The sequence below is a fragment of the Notolepis coatsorum genome, assembly GCF_963971535.1.
Source record: "Notolepis coatsorum genome assembly, chromosome: 5".
NCBI classification, from domain to species: domain Eukaryota; kingdom Metazoa; phylum Chordata; class Actinopteri; order Aulopiformes; family Paralepididae; genus Notolepis; species Notolepis coatsorum.
This window is the reverse complement of record NC_140169.1, coordinates 95,846,618-95,858,952: the sequence shown is the minus strand read 5'-3', so window position 1 is coordinate 95,858,952 and position 12,335 is coordinate 95,846,618.

Below are 12,335 nucleotides of genomic sequence, written 5' to 3'. Positions count from 1 at the left end.
GTAGTGGGGTGTAGACGATTCTTCTCCGCTCCAACATCCACAGGACCAAAGCAATAATCCAGCTGGAAAGGGCTCTGCGTTCACCGGTGTAGATTCTCCGGTGCGCGGTACTTCACATTAACTAGGTCGAACTTGACGTTATTCCACTAAGCTCTGACACTTTACTATCCTATTCGCACGCGGTTATAAGTGCTCTATTTAGATGCACGGTTGCTCACTTCACTTGGTCGTTGACTCGTGATGAAGGCTTTACTAGTAAGGAGCGAACGATACGTTGAACAAACGTATTAGGATAAGACAAGACTACTGCTGTATCCACCTGCGACGTATTTATACGTACGGTGAATAATCTAGTGCCAACCTTATTTCTGTCTCGTATTCCTGGGCAAAGCCGGGCATGTATAGACATGTCTTCGCGGTGACTTTGAACTCGGCATTGGGGTTATGGCCGTTGGCGCCTAGGGGATCGCTTCCAATAGGAGAACGAAATATTATGGTCTGTACTAGGTTAAAGGGATATTCTGTGTATATGTACAAAGAATACACAAGGGATATCAGACGATATACAAATATTATGCAATATATATCAAGTAGTAAATATATATATTCGGTTTAATCTGACCCTTTGTAACAATGGTGTTTGAAAAGTAGATTATCATGGTGTTTGAAGGCCTAAACCATTGCTGCAGTGGTACATTTATCAATGCTAAAGATATCAGTGAGGAATATAAATATTTGGGGAAAAGCATTTAATATGGTCTGGGTTGAAAAATAGTGAACCTATTCTTTAAAAGCTATTTACAACATATATTTTACAGGATATAAAACAGTTTAACAGTTAAAGTTAATTCGAGTGCCGTTGAGCTTCTTCCTTTCTCTCTCCTAACTCTCCTTCTCTCCTCCCCTTCTCTCCGCATGTCCTCCTTCTCTCCTCATGTCCTCTCCTCCTGCCCTCTCCTTCTGTCATACATACTCCCCTTCTCTCCTCCTGTACTCTCCTCCTGTACTCCCCTTCTCTCCTCTCCTTCTCTCCTCATGTCCTCTCCTTCTGTCCTACATACTCCCCTTCTCTCCTCCTGTACTCCCCTCCTGTCCTCTCCTTCTCTCCTCATGTCCTCTCCTCTCCTTCTCTCATCCTGTCCTCTCCTCCTCTCCTCTATCTCTCTCTCTCCCCCCCCCTCTCTATCTTCCCCATTCTCTCCATTAAACAAATATATAGTACCTGGATACTGGCTGGATCAGTGGGATATTTTAATGGCAACAGGAGGGCATTCAAGTTATTTGTTGTTGTGTCATTTGAATAATTTATCTCCCTATCATCATTTTCATCCTTGCTTTCTTTAGCATCTCCATGACCATCTTCATCATCATTTCTCTCCATAGCATCATCTTCATCCTTGCTTTCTTTAGCATCTCCATGACCATCTTCATCATCATTTCTCTCCATAGCATCATCTGCATTCTCTTTCCTCTCCATATACTTCTGCCCTTCTCTGCTAAGATCAATGGAACTCATTCATCAACAGACTTACGAGAGCACCTCTCCACACGTTGATGACAGGGGCGTTTTTAGGGTTAGAAAACATTGGGGGCTTCAGCCCGGGGGGGGGGGGGGGGGTCACCCCCCCCTTTTTTCTTTTCCTTTTTTTAAACACAGAAATACGCAATTTTAGAGTAATTAGAGATGAATACTGAATAACTAGAATCATTAGAGGTTCTCAAAGTGAGGTCCAGGTCCATGAGAGGGGTCTGGGCAGTCCCCATCGAAAATTCAAAGTTAACAGGACCAAATCATCAGTTTCTTATTTATTTATTTAACCTTTATTTAGCCAGATAAAACATTGATCTGGTCCAAGAGGCCCCAACAGGAGTACAAATATACATACAGTATATACACATATATATACATATATATATATATATATACATATACTGTACATACATACACACATATACACCAATAACAAAATAAAAACACAGTTAAGAATCATACACATAAGCAAATAAACAAACAAACAAACATATGCACAGCCTATGTACAAAATAAATAAACAGTTCATCTCTAGTCTTTACAGTTTTCTTCAATTGCATAAACACTCAAATCAAAAGTATTACACAATTATCAAAACCTTACACCCAAGGAGCAAAATATAGGCCCAGATTTGCACCCCTACAATGTCAGCCTCACACTTTTTGCAAAACAATACACACAGTAATTTGCAAAACACTAAACACACTTGCATTACATTAGACACAGAATGTCAAATTACCACACATATGAGCCAATTGGTTAAACACAGCCATCAGATGCACAAACACACCATTGCTTAATTGTAGATACACCAATCAGGTTTAAGCACTATAAAAATGCAGCAGGTGAGTTCACCTGTCTTCAACCAAAATGGAAGGAGAGTGAAGTAATGTACACAGAGAACGTGAAAATATACAATACATTCACCAAACACTACACAAGACAACCAATGATGCAGACTGATGAAAATATAAATCTTCTCCCATTTTCCCAAATCAGTAAACATGTCAACATGGAGAATCACAACAAAAAAGTATCTTGCCAGATCCAGCTAGGCAAAGAGATAATGTCTAGTATTTTCTGTTAAATTTTTTTCAAAATTGTTTTTGTTTTACTGTAATTTTAACCTGTACTGGATACAGTATTTTATGTTTGTCTGATATTTGCTGAGCTTAGTGTTATGCACATAGTAGCATGAAAACTGGGACATGTTTTGTTGTGATTCTCCATGTTGAAATGTTGACTGATTTGGTTATATGGAGAGAACATTTATATTTTCATCAGTCTGCATCATGATTTGGGTATATGGAGAGAAAATGTTATTTTTTTCATCAGTCTGCATCATTGATTTGGGTATATGTAGATAAATAAATTATATTTTCATCAGTCTACAGCATTGGTCTTGTGTAGTGTTTGGTGAATTTATTGTATATTTGCACATTCTCTGCGTACTTCACTTACAGTACTCTAATCACTGAGAAGTAGAATTGCTAAATGTGTTTTAGGTTAAGCACAGCAGTGTGTGTAACTGGTTCAAACAGAATTAAGTCATATGGGTAACTGTAGGAGCCAATTTAGGGCTTAGGAATGTCATGTGAGGAATGTCAGAATGTTAGGAATGTCATGTGACTACTTAGTGTCAGCTGGGTAACAGGCAGCGGGCAGTTTTGTGAATGAACCCAGAGTAGAGGGTAGCGTTATAGTTTTTTGACCGTGCGAACAGCGATTTAACATGTTATGTTTTTCTTTTATTTATTAAATACTAAACGGTACACTGTGGTCCTGTCGTGCGCGTTCAGACTCCCGTTAATGACCTACTCTGCTTCAATGGTGTGCGAAACTCAAAGACCGTCGGATATATACACCTACATTTGTCAAAAAACTTGCTACGGAGCTTGTTAACACTGCGACGGAATTGGAACTGGATGGATGGATCCGAACGACAACAGCATGAAGTAGGAAAACAGCCAATCCCTTGATTCTACGAAAAGGTAATGAGAAGCCTTCATGTTGTTATGTTGCCTGCCTGCGACGGGGCGAAGAGAGAAGCCTGCGCTTACGGCCAATGAATAAATATGAATACTATGAATATTCATTATATTGTGAACGTGACAGAATGACACGAAAGTGACAGTTCCCCTGCAGGCAAACTCACGTCGCAAACTTAACTCAACCAAGCAGAGTGCGTCATAATATTAGAAGTTGCTTTGATCTAAGAATAAGAAAAGTGACTTTTAAGTTAAAGGTGCTTTTGAACACTGCAAACTAGAATGAGTCACTCTGCAATTGTTACGATGGATGAGGAAAAGGAGCATGACGTGGGAAATCCCAAAGATCAGGGAAGGTCACGTAAATTAACTGAAAAAGGATTGGAGTATAAGTTGCAAAAATGCATTGGACTAAGAAGACAAAGGCTGCGAGACCTGTCTAATAAAATGAATATGATGGAGTCATTAATGGAGGACGTACAAAATGTACAACACGTCCAAAAAGGGATGGAAAATGACTTTGCTAATGTATTAGAGGAATTCAACTGTCTTAATAAAGAAGTGACATGCCTATTACCCGAGGAGGAACAAGCATGTGACCAAGATAGTTGGTTTGAGCCTAAAATGGCACCCATCAGACACTTTATGAAAACGACAAAACAATGGATTGCAGCTGTGTACACATCACATCAAGTGGAGGATCAGCATAAAGAGGACGTTCAGCCACAAAAAGAGCCTGAAACAGAAAAAGATTTGCAAGATGGCGTCCAACCCGATGACAGCGCTTCACACACCAGCCACGCTGGACACGCCCGCCCACACGGGTCTCAAGTAAGCCGCTTATCACTGGGATCAAGAGTTTCAGCAACACGTGCTAAACAAGAGGCAGAGCATGCAGCGTTGCTGGAACGCGCCGCAGCAATGAAGAAGTGGCAGCAGCTAGCGCTGGAAGAAGCTAAACTCAAAGCTGAAGAAGCTAAACTCAAAACTAAAAAGGAAGAGCTCGAGATGGAGACTGCTTTGGCTGAAAGTAGCGCGAAGCTAAATGTGCTCAACGAGTATCAAAGGTCAGAGGATGGTGGGAGTAGGCGCTGCAGAGGATCAGAGGGTGGTGGGAGTAGGAGCCACAGAGGGAGCGTGAATCACGAATTAACCTGCGCCTCACCTCCTCAACCAGACAACGCAAACCATCATGCACAGCCACGGATGCTACGCATCCAACCACCACAAATGGCTCAGCAAGACTCTCTCATCTCTCATTCCAACATCAGTGAAGATGATGGCATGCTGAAGGTCATGCAAAAACAGAACATGATCACAGAGCTCCTTGTAAAGCAGCAGAGGCAATCACAGTTACCAACAAGGGATATCCCAGTGTTCAGGGGTGACGCACTTGAATACAAGTCCTTCATTCGAGCATTCGAACACTCAATAGAACAGAAGACAGACAACGATCAAGATAAATTGTATTTCTTGGAACAATTTACAAATGGTGAACCCCAGGAGCTAGTTCGCAGCTGCGTTCACATGCAACCTAACAGGGGCTACAAGGAAGCAAAGCGACTGCTTCACAGGCACTATGGAGACGAGCTACGGATTGCCAGCGCTTACATAGACAAGGCACTCCAATGGCCGCAGATCAAGTCTGAAGATGGAAAGGCGCTAAATGCCTATGCAATGTTTCTGGTCGGATGCCGCAACACAATGGAGGACATCGATGCAATGGAGGAAATGGATAACCCTACCAACCTACGGACGGTAGTATCCAAGTTACCCTACAAATTGAAAGAGCGTTGGCGCACTGAAGCCTACAACATCAAAGAGAGAAGAGACAAAAGAGCAAAATTTAATGACCTGGTGACCTACATAGAGCGTCAAGCCAAAATGGCAATGGATCCCCTCTTCGGTGACCTACCAGACAGCCGTCCAACCACAGTTGGAAGGAGTGAGAGGGAAAGGCCCCCAGTTAGGAAAGAGAAATGTGGGAGCTTCGCAACAACCGTCACCACGGAAAAACAAAACAAAAAAGGAAGTGCCTTTGAGAAGCCATGCATGTACTGTCAGCAAGCTCACGCCCTAGACACTTGTAGTAAAATCAAGAGTCAACCACACAAGGAACGGGTGGAGTTTTTAAAGTCAAAAGGCTTGTGCTTCGGGTGCTTGGCCATGGGCCATCTCAGCAAGTTCTGCAAGAAAAGAACGGAGTGTAAGGAATGTGCACTAAAACATCCAGACATCCTACACAAAGGCAAAGAAGAAAATTCCACCTCCCCGGAAAGGATCAATGGCGCTCGAGAAGTATCAGGCCCTCAAGTTCCCTTCACGCAAGAGGCCACCTGCCTCACTGGGGCCGGAGAAAATGAATGTGTGCTGTCAATAATACCAGTGAAAATCAAGTCAAGAAAGAGTGACAAGCACGTGGTGACATATGCTTTTTCATCACAGAAGGCCTGCGGAAGAAGCTGAATGTTAAAGGGAAACCAACGCAAGTACTCCTCAGCACCATGGGACAAGACAAACCTGGAGGACAGAAACTCATGAACAGTTACGTGATATCAGACTTGGAGGTATGTGGGCTGGAAGACAGCAAGTTCATAGAGCTGCCCAAGGCGTACACCCACAGTAACATACCGGTGCACACCGAGAACATACCCAAGCAATCCGAAATCCGGAAGTGGCCTTACCTTAACGAAGTACGCCTGCCAGAGATAGAATCAGAAGTCGGCCTACTTATCGGAGCGAACTGTGCGGAAGCAATGGAGCCATGGCACGTTGTAAACAGTCGAAATGGAGGACCTTATGCGCTGAAGACTGCCATTGGCTGGGTCGTGAATGGGCCCATGAGGAAGGAGCAGGGTGGTGAGACCAACCAACCTCACTGCTCGGTGAACAGGATAACAGTGGCAGAAGTTGAAAAGCTGTTGGTCCAACAGTACAACACCGACTTCCCAGAACGTAGCTACGACGACAAGGAGGAGATGTCTCAGGAAGACAAGCAGTTCATGCAGTCGGTGAAGAGAACGACAACTTTCGAGAATGGCCATTACAGCATCGGATTGCCGCTCAAGGATGACAAGCTGCCAATGCCCAACAACCGTTGCATGGCAAAACAACGCATGGCTAGCTTGCACCGGAAGTTCAGGAAGGACCCGGGGTTCTACGAAGACTACAACAACTTTATGAACAATGTCATAGAAAAAGGCTATGCCGTCAGAGTTCCGGCTGACCAGCTGAACCGCGCAGATGCCAGAGTGTCCTACATAGCACACCACGGGGTGTACCACCCCAAGAAGAAAAGGATAAGAGTCGTCTTCGACTGCGCAGCCTCTTTTCAAGAACAGTCTCTGAACAGTAGGCTACTACAAGGACCAGACATGACTAACACGCCAGTTGGCGTCCTCTTAAGATTCCGTGAGGAGCCAGTAGCGATGATGGCCGACATCAAGTCAATGTTTTATCAGGTGAAGGTACCTGAACATGACGCAGACCTCCAACGCTTCTTTTGGTGGCCCAACGGCAACTGTAACGAGCGCATGGAAGAATTCAGGATGACAGTGCACCTCTTTGGTGCCACGTCATCACCAAGCATCGCATCGTATGCGTTGAAGAGGACCGCAGAAGATCACAAAGCCACTGCGCCCCCAGAAGCCGTTCAAACAGTCCTAAACAATTTCTACGTAGACGACTGCTTGAAGAGCGTGGCATCGGAAAAGGACGCAGTGACCTTGGCTAAGGATCTTCGCACCTTGTGTGCCAGCGGAGGATTCACCTTGACTAAATGGACGAGCCATAACAGGAAAGTGCTCATGTCCATCCCAGAAGAACACAGAGCTAAAGAGATGAAGAACTTGGATCTTAGTTCTGAAGTTCTACCTGTCGAGAGAGCGCTCGGCATACAGTGGGATACAGAAAACGATACTTTCACCTACAGGATCAAGCTGCCAGACAAGCCGATGACGAGAAGGGGAATCTTGTCCGTCGTCAACTCCATCTACGACCCCCTCGGCTTACTGGCGCCGGTCATCCTGCCTGCTAAACTCCTGCTGAAAGACATGTGTAAGGAGCTACGTGGATGGGATGAAGACATCTGTGAAAAGCATGCAGAGGATTGGAAAGGATGGATCAAAGACGTTACTCACCTCTCCAACTTCCAAGTGAACAGGTGCTTGAAACCTGCTGACTTTGGACGCACTGCTACAGCGCAGTTGCACCACTTTTCAGATGCCTCAGAGTATGCCTACGGCACTGCAACGTACCTGTTACTGGAGAACAAGCAAGGCAAGAAACATTGTTCCCTCGTGATGGGCAAGTCAAGAGTAGCCTCACTCAAACAAGTCACAATCCCCAGACTAGAACTGAAAGCGGCAGTCGTTGCCGTGAAGGTAGACAAGATGCTGCGTCAAGAACTTCAAGTTCCGCTACAACCATCTACCGTCTGGACTGACAGCACCACAGTGCTCAGATACATAGACAATGACACTGCTCGCTTCAAAACCTTCGTGGCAAACAGAATCAACCTGATCCGAGAAGCCACCAAGCCTTCCCAATGGAAGTATGTAAAAACAACAGAAAACCCAGCGGATCAGTCCAGCAGAGGCCTGAAGGCCAAGAACTTGGCACAATCAAGGACGTGGATCAACGGGCCAAGTTTCCTGCTGAACAAAGAGTGTGACTGGCCGGAACAACCCATGCAAAGGAAGGAAAGCCTTCAAGACGACCCAGAGGTCAAGAACACGGCGATGGTCAACACAGTCAACACAATCAGAGTCAAAGATGACAAGGAACCAGTGTGCAAGCTGGTCGAGTACTACTCGGAATGGCAGAAGCTAAAAAGAGCGGTGGCATGGATTCTAAAACTAAGGAGGACTCTGTAACAACTGAAAGAGGAAAGAAAAGAGTCTTCACGAAGAATCACCCAAACAGAAAAGGACCTTGAAAAGCAAAAGTCCAAGCTAAAGCATCACATGGAGAAATATAGGACAACAATGGAAAAGAAACCACTTACCTTGGATGACCTGGTGGCCGCAGAGTCAGAAATAATCCAGTCCAGCCAGAGACAACAGTTCAACGAAGAACTCAAAGCACTACGGAAGGAAAAGCAAGTTAGTCGCAACAGTCAGTTGTTCAGACTAGACCCTGTGCTTCAAGAGAACATTTTGAGGGTCGGCGGAAGACTTAACAAGTCAGCCATGCCAGAGACCGCCAAACGACCAGCAATCATATCAAAGCACAGCAGAGTTGCTACGCTGATCCTGACAGACATCCACCAAAGGACAGGACATGCCGGACACAGCTACGTCTTGGCGCAACTAAGATGCAAGTATTGGATTCCACAAGCCAACTCTGCAATCAGAAAGCTACTCAACAAGTGTGTCACGTGCCGCAGAATCACTGGAAAGGTCGGGGAGCAGAAGATGGCGAACCTACCAGAAGATCGCCTCCTGCCCGATAAACCACCATTTACGAACGTTGGGGTGGACTTCTTTGGGCCCTTCGGTGTAAAGCGGGGCCGGAGTACAGTCAAGAGATACGGTGTGTTGTTCACATGCCTTACCCTGAGAGCTGTACACATTGAGGTCGCAGACAGCCTTGACACAGACTCTTGTGTAAATGCGATTCGATGCTTTGTATGCCGAAGAGGACAAGTCACCATCATGCGGTCCGATAATGGCACGAATTTTGTGGCCGCTGAAAGAGAATTGAGAGAAGCAATCCAACAACTGGACAATGACAAGATTGAACGAGCTTTACAGCCAAAAGGGATCAAGTGGATATTCAACAGCCCAGCAGCCTCCCACCAAGGCGGGGTTTGGAAACGACAGATTCGAACAGTCAGGAGGATTCTCAGCTCCATCATGAAAGAGCAAGCTGTCAATGACGACTGTATCCAGACAATAATGTGCGAGGTCGAGAGCATCATCAATGGAAGACCGCTCACAACCATCTCAGACGATGCAAATGACCTGGAGCCTCTGACACCTAACCACTTATTGCTGTTGAAGTCCCAACCTAACATGCCGCCTGGCATCTTCAACAAAGACGACATGTACACCAGAAAAAGATGGAAACAAGTCCAGTACTTGTCTGACTTATTCTGGACTAGATGGACTCGGGAGTACCTTCCACTCAAGTTTCTTTAATAGTTGTCATACAGAAGTACAGAATACTTTCATACAAAATGCTTCTTACTGTTACGCTCCAGAGACTGTGCTAGACAAGATAGTATCAAATAACATAGTATAGCATGTAAATTAGAAGTAGAAAATGAGGTCACAGTGTTCAGTATAGATATATGTACAATGTTCGATGCAGAATAGACATAACTGAGTTACCATATAATATACAATACTATGCAGTGTACTAATGTACAATACTATATAGTGCAAAGCAGAAATGGGATGAGGTACAATTTAGGTACAATTTACAGTAAGGTGTACGAGTTGTAGTGCAATCCTTCATCAATAAATATAAAGTGTGGGGAGTGGGTGCTACAGTGTGTTTGTTTAAAGTGAGTGTGTGCTATAAAGTGTGGGGAGTGGGTGCTACAGTGCGTTTGTTTAAAGTGAGTGTGTGCGTGTGGATGTGTGTGCTATGTGCGTTTGATGGTTGTTGTGTAGTGTTCATTGTTCGTTGAGTAGCCTGATGGCCTGGGGATAGAAGCTTCTTCTGAGTCTTTCTGTGCTCGCCTTGAGACTCCGGTATCGCTTGCCTGACCGCAGCAGTTCCAAGAGCGCCAGAAATGGTCAACATCAAGGCGAAACTTCGCAACAGGAGATGTTGTACTCCTTGTGGACAGCACTTCCCCACGCAACTCCTGGCTCCTGGGAAGAGTAGTCGAAACGCTACCGGACTCGAGCGGGATGGTACGAAGGGTAAAAATAAAAACCAAGACTAACGTACTGGAAAGGCCAGTAAACAAACTGTGCTTGCTAGAGGAAGCAACACGTGAGGAGGACTGAATGAAAATAGTCCTCAGGAGGCTCAAAGTGTGCCGGTTCATGGACTTTATAATTTGTTTAATAATTGCTTAGCCCTCCTGCCTAACCAATTAGGGGCTGGTGAATGTAGGAGCCAATTTAGGGCTTAGGAATGTCATGTGAGGAATGTCAGAATGTTAGGAATGTCATGTGACTACTTAGCGTCAGCTGGGTAACAGGCAGCGGGCAGTTTTGTGAATGAACCCAGAGTCGAGGGTAGCGTTATAGTTTTTTGACCGTGCGAACAGCGATTTAACATGTTATGTTTTTCTTTTATTTATTAAATACTAAACGGTACACTGTGGTCCTGTCGTGCGCATTCAGACTCCCGTTAATGACCTACTCTGCTTCAATGGTGTGCGAAACTCAAAGACCGTCGGATATATACACCTACAGTAACAAAATGTAGTTTTTATAAATTAGTGTATGGTTTTGACAAGTGTTTAATTTAGCAAAGGATCTGAGGTGTTCTGATAATTGTGTGTGTGGTTGTGCTAATTGTGTGTTTTGAAACACCGGGCCCCGTTTTCAAAATCATGCTTAGGCAATCGAAAAAAAACTGTATTGTGTGTTTCATTATATGCATATGTTTCAGTCTTCTCATAAAAAAAAAGATTCGATTTTTGGGTCTTTTCCTGCCTTTGGTCCGCTTTGCATTCACATCTCAAATGAACTGCAGCAGGGTTCACTTGCAAGAGTGAATGAGCTTTCACACCACCCCAAACCAACCGGACTATCCGAGGAAATGAACCAGGGTTCGATTAAAGCTTATTATAGGACACTGGACATGGGTATGGATGGCTCCAGGTGCTGCTCCGTTAAAGTGCACATCTTCAATACCTATCTGTACTATTTAAAAGCACAGTGCAGGACACACTCAAAGGTTATTGCACCTCAGAGATGGCAGTGGACATGTATGACAGGACAAAGGCCATATGTAATGGCCTTTGGATTGAGGAACATACTACCAGCCAAAGGAAGAAGCAGAAAAGGATGGACGAGTATGTAGTTGAGTCATCTTGTGGCACAAGCTCAGACCTCATGGAGATCAGCTGAGACAGAGACTGTTCTATCCAGTCGTCGACAGAATGCTGCAAGAGCTTGAGAGCAGGTTCTCATGAGTTGGATAACAACTTATGAGAGGCATACAGGCATGTTATCCAGCCTCAGACCAGTTTCTCTCAGTGGAATAGCTGCAACCCCTCGCCACACATTATAATATCCAACTATTGCCAGAGGAGATCACAGTTGCAAAGTGTTTCCTGGTCAGGACGCAGAGATGCAGTCCCTACTATCCAAAGTGTCTTTTCCCTCCTGGATGATAATAATAATAATAATGCATTTGATTCATAAGGCGCCTTTCAGGACACTAAAAATAAAAGTCCACAAATCGGTGAATGAAAGAATTATAGGATCAAATGAAAACTACCTACTAAAAATGGATGTTTAAAAGTACTAAAAACCAACTAAAAATACCAAACACTAACAAACATTCAGCACAGAGAATGGGGATGCTGACATCATAAAAAAAATATCCGGGGCTAGGAGAAAAACATCCGGGGCTAAAGCCCCGGAAGCCCAGGGCTAAAGCCCCGGAAGCCCAGGGCTAACGACGCCACTGGTTGATGACTCCGGGGGGACTATAGGTTTTCTCTTACGAACTTCCTACAAGGTTATTTTTTACTATTATTACTATGGAAACAGCTCACACACAACACATTACCTGTATCAAAAGTGATAGCAGAGAATATGAATGTGTTCACGTAAATGCAACCATTGTATTCTAAATGCTAAAGCATTTAAAAATTTGAGAGCAAATAGTGAGAAAGAAGGAGAGAG